The sequence below is a fragment of the Octopus sinensis genome, linkage group LG2 (assembly GCF_006345805.1).
Source record: "Octopus sinensis linkage group LG2, ASM634580v1, whole genome shotgun sequence".
NCBI classification, from domain to species: Eukaryota; Metazoa; Mollusca; class Cephalopoda; order Octopoda; family Octopodidae; genus Octopus; species Octopus sinensis.
Window position 1 is genome coordinate 42,256,615 of NC_042998.1, and position 16,317 is coordinate 42,272,931.

Sequence of the window (16,317 nt, forward strand, 5' to 3'; positions counted from 1 at the left end):
TCACTATCAGAACTGGAGGAGAAGTTCCAGGTGTGGATGGAGGGATTAGAATCGATGGGCCTTAGAGTCAACCTAGCTAAAACCAAAGTCCTAATAAGTAGGAAGGTAGACAAACCACAAATGCCTTCAGGTAGATGGCCCTGCTCGATCTGTAGAAAAGGCGTAGGTAGAAACTCTATAAGATGTACCCAGTGTAAGCTATGGACACATAAGAGGTGCAGCAATGTCAAAGGAAGGCTAACTGGGAAGATAGTTTTTGTATGTAGCAGATGCTCAGGAGCAATAAACTCTGAAAATCTGCAGAAAACAATTTCTGTCACTTTCCAGGGGAAAAAACTAGAAGTAGTTGATAGCTTCCATTATCTAGGTGACCAAGTCAGTAGTGGGGTGGGTGTGCTGAAAGTGTAACTGCTAGAGTAAGAATAGCCTGGGCAAAGTTCAGGGAGCTCTTACCTCTGCTGGTGACTAAAGGCCTCTTGCTCAGAATAAAAGGCAGACTGTGTGATGCATGTGTACGAACAGCCATGCTACATGGCAGTGAAACATGGGCTGTGACTGCTGAGGACATGCGTAAGCTCACGAGGAATGAAGCCAGTATGCTCTGATGGATGTGTAATGTCAGTGTGCATACTCGACAGAGTGTTAGTACCTTGAGAGAAATGTTGGACCTAAGAAGCATCAGCTGCGGTGTGCAAGAGAGAAGATTGCGCTGGTATGGTCATGTGGCGAGAATGGATGAAGATAGGTGTGTGAAAAAGTGCCAATCCCTAGCAGTTGAGGGAACCCATGGAAGAGGTAGACCCAGGAAAACCTGGGACGAGGTGGTGAAGCACAACCTTCGAACTTTAGGCCTCACCGAGGCAATGACTAGCGACCGAGACCTTTGGAAATATGCTGTGTATGAGAAGACCCGGCAGGACAAGTGAGTCCAGCCCACTTATGCAAGTCTTTCCTCCTTTGGACACACAAAGACCTGTTGAGGCAAGCGAAGTCGAAATCGAACCTCATCCAACGACAGGCACCCATGCCAACCTCCCATCATTGGACACTAAACTCTGCTTGCTAAAACCTGTTGGGGCAAGTGAAATTGGAATCGAAATTGAACCAATCCTATGACTGGCACCCGGCAGTTGCCAGGACCGCTGGACTGACTCCTGTGCAGGTGGCAAGTGAAGAAACACCATTTCCACCCTGTGCTTGAGGAGATCCATTGAGTCAAGTACACCAACATAAAAATCAATGGAAACTGCAGTTGTGATCCCTGAGACGGTGGCACATAAAAGCACCATCTGAACGTGGCTGATGCCAGTGCCGCCTAAACTGGCTTCCGTGCCGGTGGCATGTAAAAAGCACTATCCGAATCGTGGCCGATGCCAGTGCCGCCTTGACTGGCTTCAATGCCGGTGGCACATAAAAAACACCATCCGAATCGTGGCCGATGCCAGTGCCGCCTTGACTGGCTTCCGTGCCGGTGGCATGTAAAATGCACCAATCCGAACGTGGCCATTGCAAGCCTTGCCTGGCACCTGTGCAGGTGGCACATAAAAAGCACCCACTACACTCACGGAGTGGTTGGCGTTAGGAAGGGCATCCAGCTGTAGAAACACTGCCAGATCAGACTGGAGCCTGGTGCAGCCTTCTGGCTTCCCAGATCCCCGGTCGAACTGTCCAACCCATGCTAGCATAGAGAACGGACGTTAAACGATGATGATGATGAGATATATATATATAATATATATTTATATACTTATATTTATTTTGTAAAAATATTATAATATGTTATAAAATATTATAATAATCCAGGTTTCTAATCCGAACGTGGCCATTGCAAGCCTTGCCTGGCACCTGTGCAGGTGGCACATAAAAAGCACCCACTACACTCACGGAGTGGTTGGCGTTAGGAAGGGCATCCAGCTGTAGAAACACTGCCAGATCAGACTGGAGCCTGGTGCAGCCTTCTGGCTTCCCAGATCCCCGGTCGAACTGTCCAACCCATGCTAGCATAGAGAACGGACGTTAAACGATGATGATGATGAGATATATATATATAATATATATTTATATACTTATATTTATTTTGTAAAAATATTATAATATGTTATAAAATATTATAATAATCCAGGTTTCTCGGAGCACTAGGCCACTTGGTGTTGAATAGATATACTATTAAATTAGTATCTAATTCTCTCACCCTTATTAATTTATTATATGTATTATATATTTATATATATATAAATATATATAAATACATACACACTCACACTCAAACACATACGGACAGACACACACACACACTCACACGCATACATGTGAGTGTGTGTATGTATATATATATATATATATGTCTAGATATTTTCTCCTGGCTTATATTCTGAGTCCAAATTCTGCTGAGTTTTACTTTGCCTTTCATCCATTTAGGTTGATAAAATAAGTACCAGTTGAGCACTCCCCTCAAAATTTCAGGTCTTGTGTTTATAGCAGAAAGCATCCAATCCACACTGTAACATGGTTGGCATTTGGAAGGACATCCAGCTGTAAAAATCATGCCAGAACTAACCTCACCTATACAAGTGCCACGTAAAAAGCACTGAATCCACTCTGTGAAGTGGTTGTTAGGTAGGGCATCCAGCTGTAAAATACCTACCAAAACGGATACAACAGCCCAGGGTAGTTTTTCTACATGGCCAACTCCTGTCAACCATGGAAGATGGATGTTAAACAATGATGATGATGGTGGTGATAATGACGATGATGATGATGATGATGATGATGATGATTATGATGATGATGTGTATGTGTGTGTGTGTTTGCGCACATTATAGTCTTAGCATTCAAGTTGATCACACCTACCCATCCACACACATATGTCTATGTATGTTTGTATCCCTGTTGTATATGTTTGTGCATGTATATTGTACTGATTTACTTAAGAAAACATTGGAAGAAGAATAAAAAAAACACACTTGCTTTGTATTCAAGAATTCTATTGTTCTCAAAGTGCAATATAAACTAAAACAAAACATATATGTATATTTATTATGTTTATTTCCTGATCTTAATTCTGCTCTTCTTTCTGTTTTATCAAATTTTCCAGTGTGCCTGTTGACTTTGTTCTCACTTTGACCATTGCCCTCTTATAAACACTAATTTCCTCCTCTTCTTCCTCCTCCATTAACTGTTAATTTTTTTTTCTCTCCTTTACTACTCATAGTCTAATCTTTTAACACTTTCATATCTCTTTGATATTTCACCTCATTCTAATGATGTGTTTAGTCTAAGACTTCTTCCACACGGCAAAATAATTTACATTTTATTCTGCAAAGTCTGAAGATTTCTCTCTCAATATCTTGAGGAACAATTGAGTTGTACCTATTTTTATGTGTATGAATGGATTACATTTGTCACAATCTATTCCCTTTTCATGCAAGAACCCAAATTACAAAGAAATAGATAATTAAATATGATAGATAGAAAAATAATAAAAACACTCCATACTATCAATATTAAAATGTCAAATTAGATATAAAACAATAAAAAATAATTATTTTTCATTAAATTATAATAAATTACAATTTATCCAATCTTCAAAATATAGATCTGAATTAGTGTTACTCTTTCTAATGATTATAATTTTTTTCTTATATCCAATCTAACACATGTATAAAAACACACACAAAGTTTTTCTATTGTGGTTGGACTCAAATAAGCACAAACATGCACATATACAAATGCACACACATGTACATACACAAACTTTTAAATATGTGGCTGGACACAAATACACACACACACACACATACACACACACACACACACACACACACACACACACACACCACACACACACACACACAAGCTTGCACATGCCTGGCTGGACACAAATATTCACATTAAATTGAAACTATGTCCATGTTCTTTTATCTTTTACTTGTTTCATTTATTAGACTGTGACCATGCTGGGGCACTGTTTTGAAGAATTTTTAGTCAAATGAATCGACCCCAGTACTAATTTTTTGATGTCTGTTGATCTCTTTTGCTGAACCACTGAGTTACAGGCATGTAAGCACACCAACACCAGTTGTCAAGAGGGTGGTAGAGGGACAAACACAGACACAAAGACATACATACAAATATATATATATGAACTTATTTCAGTTTCCACATACCAAATCCACTTACAAGGCTTTGGTTGGCTTGAGGCGATAGTAGAAGATACTTTGCCAACGTGTTATGCAGTGGGACTGAACCCAGAACTGTGTGGTTGGGAATCAAGCTTCTTATTTCTTTACTGCCCACAAGGGGCTACACACAGAGAGGACAAATGGATTAAGTTGATTATATCGACCCCAGTGCATAACTGGTACTTATTTAATCAACCCCGAAAGGATGAAAGGCAAAGTTGACCTTGGTGGAATTTGAACTCAGAATGTAGCAGCAGACGAAATACTGCTAAGCATTTCGCCCTGCATGCTAACGTTTCTGCCAGCTCACCTTTTTTTTTTTTTTTTAAATTAAGCTTCTTACTACACAGCTATGTCTGTTCCTATATTCAAGATTAGTATATTTTCTTTTTCTGTCACATGGCCTTTTCAGATTTTTGAATGATAGTTGGAATTTAAAAGAGTAAATTCCCTATGTTCATATTTCATTATGATTTGTTGGTCCATTTTTAGTCTTATTCTCAAGAGGATATATTTTGAATAGTCTTACATCAGCATTTCGTATTTAATCAAACATTAAAAGTAGTTTGGTTCTTATTGGATGAATTTACTTTTGAATATCTCGATTTCTCTATGGATAAAACCAGTTTTAAATTTCTTAGCAGTTAACTGAATAGCTTCTGCATATTACTTTTGATTGATCTTTTTAAACATTTTAATCTGATATAAGTATCTGGATATGTAAAAGGATTCTACTATTAGTATTTCAAATCTATTTGAATAAATACAAAACAAAGGGAATTTACCAAAGATATAACATCAACTATATATAATTTAAAGAAAACCCATCTCTCATATACATAAGCTTATTATTTATGTATATATAACCTACACACAGTCTGTTTTGATAATTTTGCAACATCTGAAATTGACTGTGAAATCTATTATATAAAATCTGTTCTGTCTGTGTGTGTGTGGGCATCCTCCATCCGATTGCGCTCAAATTTGATATGTAGATACAGACAGTATCAGGGTGTGTATAAGTCTTGAAAAAATTACAAAAATCAATTCCAGGTGAGAATGTGATCGATAAAGCCGTGGGAACGTGCATTTGTAAAATCATTTTTCTTGGAATAGAAAAAAGTCTATCTTTATTTCTTTTGCTGGTGTCTCAAATTCAGGTTAAATCAGTGTTTCTCAAAGGGGAGGCCTGTGGGACGGTTGAACAAGTTGTTTTGAGAAAATTTGGTTTAAATGTTTGACAACTCAGCACCGTCCATTGGACGGGGGGGGGGGTTGCTCTTCTATAATATTCATCTATGGATCTATATATGTAATATTTTAACTATGGAATGGAACTAAAAACATATCAGTATTTATACTATTAATACTATTCATACTATTCTTAATAAATGTAAAAATTCTTGAATAAAATCAAAGATATAATGTTTATAGAAACAATATTTATTTATGTTATTCATAAGATGACTGATAAATATATTTTAAATTAAGTATGATATATATATATTATGAATATATATTTTTTTCTAGAATCCACAGTTCATTGGAGTGGTTACTGTTCTTCACTGGGCAGTAGGTTTAAATCTAGCCATATGTACTTTTCTCTGATATGAAAATGAAGATTCAGTAGAGTACATTAAGATTTGTTAAAGCTTTGCCTCTATAGTTATGTCAGAGCAGAATAATATTTTGGAAACTGAATGTCTTCAGTTTTGTTCCATAGTTAAGGTTACTTATTTCTTGATATAACAATAAAAATAAAAGAAATCAGCTCTCTAGAAAAAAACTGCAGTAAGTGTATAACAAAGAATATTGTTTTCAAAGATGTCCTTGTCCAAGACTGTGCCTGTAAATTATGAATTAAGTTTTTCACAGTTCTTCTATAACCAGATGCCATTCCTGATGCAAATCCTCACCTGCTTCCAATCAAGATTATAACCCTTTAGTCTACTGAGCAACAAACAGCTGGGACATACTTTTGTGAAGAACTGTTTAATGGTAGAAAGAGTATCCAGCTTGAAAAAAAAGCAAAAAACCCAAAAAACAAATAAAAGAACCAACAATGCATGCATGGGAAAATGTAAGCAGTACAACAAAAAAATATATTTCACTGCATGACCAAAATTTGTATGTTAAGTAAATGACTCCCAGGCCCCGAGATGCTTGAGAGCTGGTGCTTAGCTCTAGTTTCATTATGTGAAGTGGATAACAGAGAATCGTCTCTGTGGATAGAACACCAGTTTACCACAAGTATAACATTCCCAGATGATCTGGTACTTGTTTTCAATATGTAAATGATTTGAAGTAATGTAAAATAAATTGTTCTGTGCAGAAACAGAACAAAACTCTTTTAGCAGATGTGAATTCATTATTCATAATTAGGTAGTGCAGTTTCTTATCAGATTAGCAATTTTCACTTCAACAGATTGTACTTAGGCATTATAAATGTTGTTTTCATTTGAATGTCCTCACCCAGTTCTTTGTAAACAAATATCATTGAACCTACCTCAAATACATACATACATACATACATACACACATACATACATACATACATACATACATACATACATACATACATACATACATACATACATACATACATATGTGCATGTGTGTGTGTACCTAAGCGCATGAATATATATTATTTCATTCTTTTAATAGTTTCATAGGATTGTGGCCATGCTGGAGTACTGGAGTACTTTGAAATAATTTTTAATTTTATTAATTAGTTTTCTGATGGTCTGGAATTGAAACAGCTGTAAGGGATGTTTGTCAATTTTTTAATTAATAAATAATAATTTATCAATTACCTCTCTATTTTCTTATCTCATAATAAATGAATATATATAAACCATGGTTTATATAGTTACCTTGCAGTTGAGTATTAACTGTAGTGGTCAACATTCTTTGTATTTGGTAACTAACCAGTGCTTTCATAGGATTTTGCAATCCCTGAATGAGGTTTGTAACCTTTGTTTGTACTTCTGTATATATATATATTATATATATATATATATATATATATATATATGCCAATAAACACTTGTACTATTTATTCAATCTTCACTTTAGCTTTATAATCAGAGTTCTTTCATCACACATGTGACCTCTTCAGTGAGTTTCTGTTCCTCATATCTCTACTCCTCTCTGGTCTTGTCCTGTCTATTACATTTTTTCTCTGTTATGTAACCCTATCTGCGCATGCGTTTATGTCTTTACCTGTATTAGTGTCTGTGTTGTAGGATATGTGTGTGTCAAGTGTGCATCTATGGGTTTGTGTAATACTCTGTTTGTACCCTGAATTTATTATTTTTCATTCTGTCCTTAGTAGTTGTGGCATGTTGAGGGGAGTGGGGGGGTGCTATTGTTCCATTGATATTTTTCTGCTGATTTTCAGTCTGTTCTATGTGTTAATTAGATTCTTATATATATATATATATATATATATATGTGTGTGTGTGTGTATGTGTGTACATATATGTACATATATATATGTGTATACACACACACACACTCACACACACTCACACACACGCACACACACACACACACATATGTATGCATACATATATATATATACATATTCATATATATCAGGCTGAGTAAAAAGTGAGTAACGTTTTGGAACATGAAATTCATTACAATATATTTCAACAATGCGGAAATTTCATTCATCAAAGTAATAATCATTACAATCAACACATTTTTGTCTATGAGTTACAAGTTTGTTTATTCCGGTAACATAAAAATCTGGAGTTCTGGAGCTGATGAACTCTTTGAATGCAATTTCAGCATCAATTTGATTTTTGAACTCCTCTCGCAGGAAACCATCAAGGTGCTTGAAAAAGTGGTGATCAGTAGGAGAAAGGTCTGGGGAATAAGCTGGGTGGGCAAGAACTTCGTAGCCTAGTTCCCTCAACTTCTGGAGTATCATTAGTGAAATGTATGGTCAAGCATTGTCATGAAAAATGATTGGCCCTCTGCTGTTGACCAGTTTGGGACAGAGGAGTAGCAGTTTCTCATTCATTTTGGCAATTTCATGGCAATATGTTTCTGCAGTAATGGTTTTTCTGAGTTTTAAGAAGTTATAGTCGATGAGTCCAGCAGAACACTACCAAGCAGTCACTATAACCTTCCTTCTGAAGAGCTTGGGTTTAAGGAAGGTTTTTGGTGCTTCATTTTTGTCCAACCACTGTGAAGAATGTTTTTTTATTATTGTACAGAATCCACTTTTCATTGCAAGTTGAGAAATGGATCAGTCTGGTTATGGAGAAAAAATGATGAACAAATTGCATATCAGCACATTTTCAGATTTTCATTCAAATCGTGTGGCACCCCATTTGTTGAGCTTTTCTGATCACACACAAATGGTTGCAGGCAGTTTTCTGGTTAACTTGAGGTTCTTTTGCCAGTTCTTGAGTGGTTTTACATAGACCTTTCTCAATGACAGTCCTTAATTGACTGTCATTGATGAAAGATGGGTATCCACTATGCTTATGATCTTCAAGGCTCAGGTCTCAACTGCGAAATTGTTTAAACCATTTTTGAGCTGATCACTCACTGGTCATTTCCTCACCAATGTTTCATTGAAATGTGCAGTTTCAGTTGCTTTATGTCCTTTTTTTGAAGTTGAATAGCAAAATTGCTTGAATATCGCACTTTGACAGTTTCAGATGTTTGTAATTATTGATGCATTTGGGCAAGTCTATGTCTTTATTATTAGACAATTGCAAAAAAATGTTTAAAAAATTCAAAACTATACAAAAATCTGGTATAAATTCTTCATGGTTCAAAACATTGCTTACTTTTAACTCAGCCTGGTATATATATATATATATATATATATATATATATATTATACATAAACACATATATATATAAATATACACATATACATATGTGTGTGTGTGTGTGTGTGTGCATGCATGTGAAACTGCATCATCAAAATACATTTGTTTCTCTATTTTCTGTAAGTATAATATATTGTTCTGAAAACTAGAATAACCTATTATGGTATTTTCCTACTATTATTGCAATTGAAACATTTCAGAGAAACATATTGTTAGGTTTATTGTTGTTCCAGTATTCAAAAATTCAAAAGAATGCTATCAATAATTTTGCACCTTAGTTCTGAACTTGGTTATGGTATACCTTTATTTTTAAAATACAATTTGTCATTTGTCAAGATGAATGATGAAAACTAATTATTCATTTGTATTACTAAAACTACAAAAGGAACTTCATCATCTGTCCTATTGACTAATGCTACCATAAATAAAGGAAGATCAATTACTACATTCTAATGGCTGCTGTGGTTAATCCCCTCATCTATCTTATATGGACACCTTTTAACTGATAAATGCTGAGACTTCAAAGAGCCATCTTACTTATATGAGAAAATCAATGTGTTCATTGGCAAAGATTTAGTTTGAAAGAAATCTCTATATATATCACCCAGATGTTTGAATGAATATCACAAAAATAAAATCTGGAATGGCAGAGTAGAAAAATATATTCCTGAACAGCAACCATAATATTACCCTCATGTAATGGATGGTGAATGAATGACAGTAAAAGTTTCATGCAGAAAATGAAAATGTATGTAGGAAGAATATTGATGTGCAACAATGTGTTGGTTACTTAGGATTAATGCCAGAGATGTGATTGATACATTTCATTACCATTCTTCTGAGCTGTCAATTAAATATTGTACTATCTTCCTAACAAGTATGATGTCATAATTAAACAAAGGACAAAATTATACACATGTAGGGATCATAAACATAGTAAATCACATGCAAAAATGTATAGAAATATACATCCACAGAAACGAAGAATATGAGTGGAATGCCCATTTTATGACATCTACTAAGTGCAGATGTTAGACCTAATAGTTCTCCGAGAGAGAAAAAGGTAATTTGAAGTTTTATCAAAATTAATTCTTCAGTAGATATAGATGCCATGCCATATGACAGGTTTTAGCCATAACTATATGTAATAACTAGATGCTTTAAAGAACCAAATTGATCTCAAAAACAGTGAAAAAAAAAAATGAAAGTACCAACTGGAGATTTCATTACTTTCGTGCTCTCAGGACACAGTGTGATGCGACTGTTGTTATCATTAGGCCTAACTCATCGTAAAGTAAATACCACCATGATCGATATCCAAATTACAGTGGAAAAGGCTAGCCACTGGATTTGGTTAAAAAGAGACGATGAGCAATGGCTAGAAGAATATTGAGCTTTATTTGATAACCAGTTGATCTAGCAAGTGGGGCCTCATATCAGTGAGGCGGGCCGATGCGCAATGATGCCGTCGAGAGGTAGGCCCCGAAATGGCACACATTCTCTCCTGATGGCCCCATAAACATGCTGGCATTTGGTATGCAGAGCTGGTAGCACTTGCATGTGTAAGTTGTTTGAAAATCATCAATATCTTTGTGGACAGAAAAAGAGTGCTCATGATTTTGTTGGGATTTCATTAGTTACTGAATAGCTGGACAAACTGCTCCATAGCATTTCTTCTCGCTTTATGTCCTGAGTTCAAATTCTGCTGAGATTGACTTTGCCTTTCATCCTTTTGGGGTTGATAAAAACATGTACTAGTTGAGCACTGGGGTAGTGTAACTGATTAGCCCCTTCCCATCAAAATTTCAGCCCATGTGCTTATAGTAAATAAGATTATTACTATGGGCTTAAGTTGAATGGATAGACCAATTTGAAGCTAGATTGATTAATAAATTGCTAATACATAAGCAGTGTTGCCAGCAATTTCTTAGAGGATACAGATGTCACTGCTAAAATAAATTATTGGACATAAAATGAGGAATCTAAATATTCTATACAAAGATTATGGGCTAACATTTGTTTCCATGATTATTGAGATTCTTGTATATGTAACTATATTCCTTAGATAATTTTAAGAAGTTGAACTTTGTAACAGATAAATTTGCAAACTACAAATCTCATTCAACTATCATCATCATCATTATCATCATCATTTAGCGTCCTCTTTCCATGCTAGCATGGGTTGGACGGTTCAACTAGGGTCTGGGAAGCCAGAAGGCTGCATCAGGCCCGGTCTGATCTGGCAGTGTTTCTACTGCTGGATGCCCTTCCTAACGCCAACCACTCCGTGAGTTTAGTGGGTGCTTTTTACGTGCCACCCGCACAGGTGCCAGACGGGGCTGGCAAACGGCCACGGAAGGATGGTGCTTTTTACGTGCCACCGGCACGGGGGCCAGTCGAGGCTGGCGACGGCCATGATCGGATGGTGCTTTTTACGTGCCACTGTCACGGGGGCCAGGCGAGGCTGGCAACGGCCATGATCGGATGATGCTTTTTACGTGCCACCAGCATGGGGGCCAGGCGAGGCTGGCGACGGCCATGAACGGATGGTGCTTTTTACGTGCCACCGGCACGGAGGCCAGTCGGGGCGGCACTGGCAACGGCCACGATCGGATGGTTCGCTTACTTGTCACTGGCACTGGTATCACAGCTGCAATTTCCATTGATGTTGATCGACTTCGATTTTGGTTCTGTTTTCTGATATCTGATTTGATTTGATTTTGATTTTGATTTTGATTGAGACTTTCAAAAAATACAGATACTCAGTCTCTAATTTGCATAAAGTACTATCTGATAAACAAAGAATTTGATAATAAAAAGAAAAGAAAGGAAAGAAAATATAGATTTTGTTACATTTACCAAGGCCATCTAGAGTGTCGGGTATTATGGCTCATTAAACCGATACCAACACATGCTGGTTCTCATTTTTCAAATCCCAGAGGATAAAAGATAAGCAATGACTCCAGTGGGATTTGAACTTAGAAGAAAGAAATTAAATATTATTATTGCTGAGCATTTAGCCCAGTACCATCATACTGTTTCCAACGAAGATAAATATTAAAAAAAAACATGCATGCACACATACACATGCACACACTCACACATTCACATGCATGCACATACACACAGACACATTTGTTCACAAACACACACATTTACATGTGCAAATAATCATAGTTTTTATTTTTCAGAGGGGTTATGGTGGGGTTATCATTATGATAAAAAAGAGCTCCTGCACTGTGTCACATCTTTCTGCCTAACCTATTCCCACCCATTCACCGCTGCTAACACTCAGAAATCCATATCAAGCAAATGAATCTCATATTTCTAGTGTAACTTTGTTGACACTATGGTACAAAACAATTAAACAATTACATTTCAGTGAAAACAGCAATGTTGAGAAAACAAAGAATATCAGGAAGTAACTTCTTATTCTAACTGGTTGATAGCTTTATATGTTTTATATTTCATAGGGCTTTATTCTCTCTTATTTTACTCATTTATGTTTCTTTTGTTTATGACACACACCCTTCTGAAAGAAAAAAAAATCAAAACTGGAGTTCCCTAAAACAATTAAACAAAGATTTATTGTGGATATTGTTATTGTTGCTATTGCTGTGCAGTCCCAGGTCTGTGTGGTTCAAACAGATCATCATCATCATTATCATCGTTTAACATCCGCTTTCCATGCTAGCATGGGTTGGACGATTTGACTGAGGGCTGGCAAACCAGATGGTTGCACCAGGCTCCAATCTTGATCTGGCAGAGTTTCTACAGCTGGATACCCTTCCTAACGCCAACCACTCCGAGAGTGTAGTGGGTGCTTTTGTGCGCCACCAGGATGGGGCCAGTCAGGCGGTACTGGCAATGATCTTGCTCAAATCTTTTTACACATGTCACTGTCACAGGTGCCAGTAAGGCGATACTGGTAACGGTCACACTCGAATGGTGCCTTTTACGTGCCACCGGCACGGCAGCCAGTTAGCCGCTCTGGCAACGATCACGCTTGGATTGTGCTCTTAGCACCCTACTAGCATGGGGTTCAAGTACCAATAAGGCGACGCTGGTAACGATCACACTCGGATGGTGCCTTTATGACATATATTGGTACAATTTAGAGATCGAGTACTTCAGATATACAATGTCTCTATGAAATCAAAGACTGAATTGTGTACTTCAACATAGTTTACATTATTGGATTCAGGCAGTGAGCTGGCAGAATCGTTAGCATGCAGGGTGAAATGCTTAGCGGCATTTTGACCGTTCTCATGTTCTAAGTTCAAATGTCACTGGAGTCGACTTTGCCTTTCATCCTTTCAGGATCAATAAAATCTATACCATTTGAATACTGGGGTCAATGTAACCAACTATCTCCCTCCCTGAAATTTCAGGCCTTGTGCCTATAGTAGAAAGGATTATGGGATTTAGAGAGGTTGTTTGAGTTTGATGCCTTTTTCTCTCAACTATTCAATCTGTTTTTATATATTCAGTTGGAAAGAAAGTCCTGTCACATTTAAAGATGGGAAAGAAACAAATGCTTCTTTGGTCTTAATTGATTTTTACAGTCAAGATAATATTTTCCTTCATTATTGATAATATAATCCCATCATCATCATCATCATCGTTTAATATCCGCTTTCCATGCTATCATGAGTTGGACGATTTGACTGAAGTCTGGCAAACCAGATGGCTGCAGCAGGCTCCAATCTGATCTGGCAGAGTTTCTACAGCTGGATGCCCTTCCTAATGCCAACCACTACGAGAGTGAAGAGGGTGCTTTTACGTGCCACTGGCATGAGGGTCAGTCAGGTGGTACTGTCAAATGGTGCTATTTTGTTCCTTTGTACACAGTTTTCAGAGGGTCAAGTTTGACAAAACTTGATCATTCAGATTGAGGGCAATCTGCAAGAGAAAAATTTCCTTAGTGAAACTGGCTAAACTATTATTAGCATGTATGGACATTATAATTTCCTTTTCATAGACAGAATGAATATTTCTTGCCACTTTCATTGCTGAAGAGCCCTCTTTAAAGTCATACTGTATGCATTGTCTGATATGGGTTTGATCTCAACTCATTTTAAAATGGTAAAATCAATATGAATGTGTTGCCATAAAGGAGATTATTTTTAGTTTCATGAGATTGTTGAAGGTGCTTTTAGGCTGTCAGTGTTTTGTTGGTGTATTTTTCACTCTTTATGTCTTAGATATACAACATACATTGGCTCCTCTGGTTGGTATTGGAACAAGTAATAATCTGAGGGAGCTAGATCTGGACTTTATACTGGCTATTGCATCAGTTTGATTCCCTCAAGTTCCTGGAATTTATTCTGGGTCATTCAATGGCATGAAGTCTTGCATTGTCTTGTTACAGAAGAGCTCACTTTTAATCAATGCTGGGTATTTTTTCCACACTATGGCATATATCCATGAGATGTTGAGTGCACCTCATGCTTCTTGCTGGATTTGCCTCTATGGTTTGGAGCATGGCTTTGGAATCCACAGTTTTAGGCCTACTGACCTTGCCTGATTGTCAAGGTTCTTGCAACCCCCAAAATGCACTGTGGATCAACTGTGCATTCACCTTTTGCACAACAAACTTTCTGGTTGCTTCTGCAACATTATGGCCGAGTTCGAATTCCTAAAGCATAGGTTCTCAAATTAGACTATCTTGCATGTTCATCTGTGCAGTTTTCAAATGACACATAGAATGAAGCAATGCACAATGTGTCAGCACACCAAAAACCACGATACTACCAGCCTCGGTGGGTGTCATCCATAGCTTGAACTGCTTCGGTCATGTAGTATACACACCACAAACTAACAGTATTGCAAAACCTTTGACTTGCCTCAGTAGTACAATTTTGATTGTGTTGTCATCTTCATCTGATAAACAATTATTTTTTCATTTACTGGGGGAGGGTACTTGTGTCAATATATGGTTGAGAAGAAAAATGACTAAGGTCTCCTTGAAAAAGCAGCGTGGTAAAATGTGAAAGTAACTTCAAGTTGATAAATTTTCTCAGTATGAGCTAAATAGTGATTGTTAGATTTAGAATTGTTTTATCTCATGTCACAGTCAAATTATTTCTTATTTTCTTTTCAAAGTTTGTTAAAACTTCATGATTCTTTTTCAATGGTATGGGAAGAGAAAGAGAACACTTCTCTCTCCCACACTCCAGCCATGTCAGTTTCACCCTAACATCTTTGCTGTTTGATTTCTTTTGAGATAATCATACCATAAAGATAAGTATAGAATTTTCCCATGTCTTACATGTTGTAATTTCTTTTTCACTAAATCTAAGATAAACTGTTTCTTTGTCTTCTTTTTCCTCTTGAATATAGGCCATTTTGATGCCTTTAGTTTCTTGTCATTTACTTTTTGCTTAGATTTGTAGAAGGCAGCTGAGTATCATTCGGAAATTATTTGGGTATGATATACTGTTTAGTAAGTAGGAGTGGCTGTGTGGTAAGTAGCTTGCTAACCAACCACGTGGTTCCGGGTTCAATCCTACTGCATGGCATCTTGGGCAAGTGTCTTCTGCTATAGCCCCGGGCCAACCAATGCCTTGTGAGTGGATTTGTTAGACGGAAACTGAAAGAAACCTGTCGTATATATGTATATATATATGTGTATGTGTGTGTGTTTGTGTGTCTGTGTTTGTCCCCCTAGCATTGCTTGACAACCGATGCTGGTGTGTTTATGTTCCCGTTACTTAGCGGTTCGGCAAAAGGAACCAATAGAATAAGTACTGGGCTTACAAAAGAATAAGTCCCGCATGGCCGCAGTCAAATGACTGAAACAAGTAAAAATAAAAAAAATTAAAAAATAACTAAAGAAACTGAAAAGACAGAATTGTTATGTGTCAGATTAATCTCATTTTCTTCATACACCCTTGCTGTCTCTTTCACTTTTTATAGCTCTTAGACTCATATATACATGCAAGTACACCACATCATTACAATCCAAAATATTTATGAATAATGAGGATAATTTGATAATTGTGATAATGATGATGATGATGACGATGGTGGCAATGACAATGGTGGTGGTACTGATAATGAGGATACTCTTTTACACTTTCCAGTCATCTGATTGTGGCCATGCTGGAGCACCATCTCAAAGGGTTTCAGTTGAAGAAATCAACCCCAGGACTTACTCTTTGTAAGCCTAGTACTTATTGTATCAGTCTCTTTTGCCAAACCACTAAGTTTTGGGGACATAAACACACCAACATCAGTTGCCAAGCAATGGTGGGGGACAAACACAGACACAAAGATACACA

At 36.9% G+C, this 16,317-nt stretch overlaps 1 protein-coding gene across 1 annotated transcript in view; it reads left to right on the plus strand.

Moving 5' to 3' along the window:
• The window catches only part of LOC115224541 (axonemal dynein light chain domain-containing protein 1-like), a 138,465-nt gene that overhangs the window by 73,830 nt on the left and 48,318 nt on the right, over nucleotides 1-16,317 (plus strand). The gene's annotated exons all lie outside the window — the stretch shown is intronic.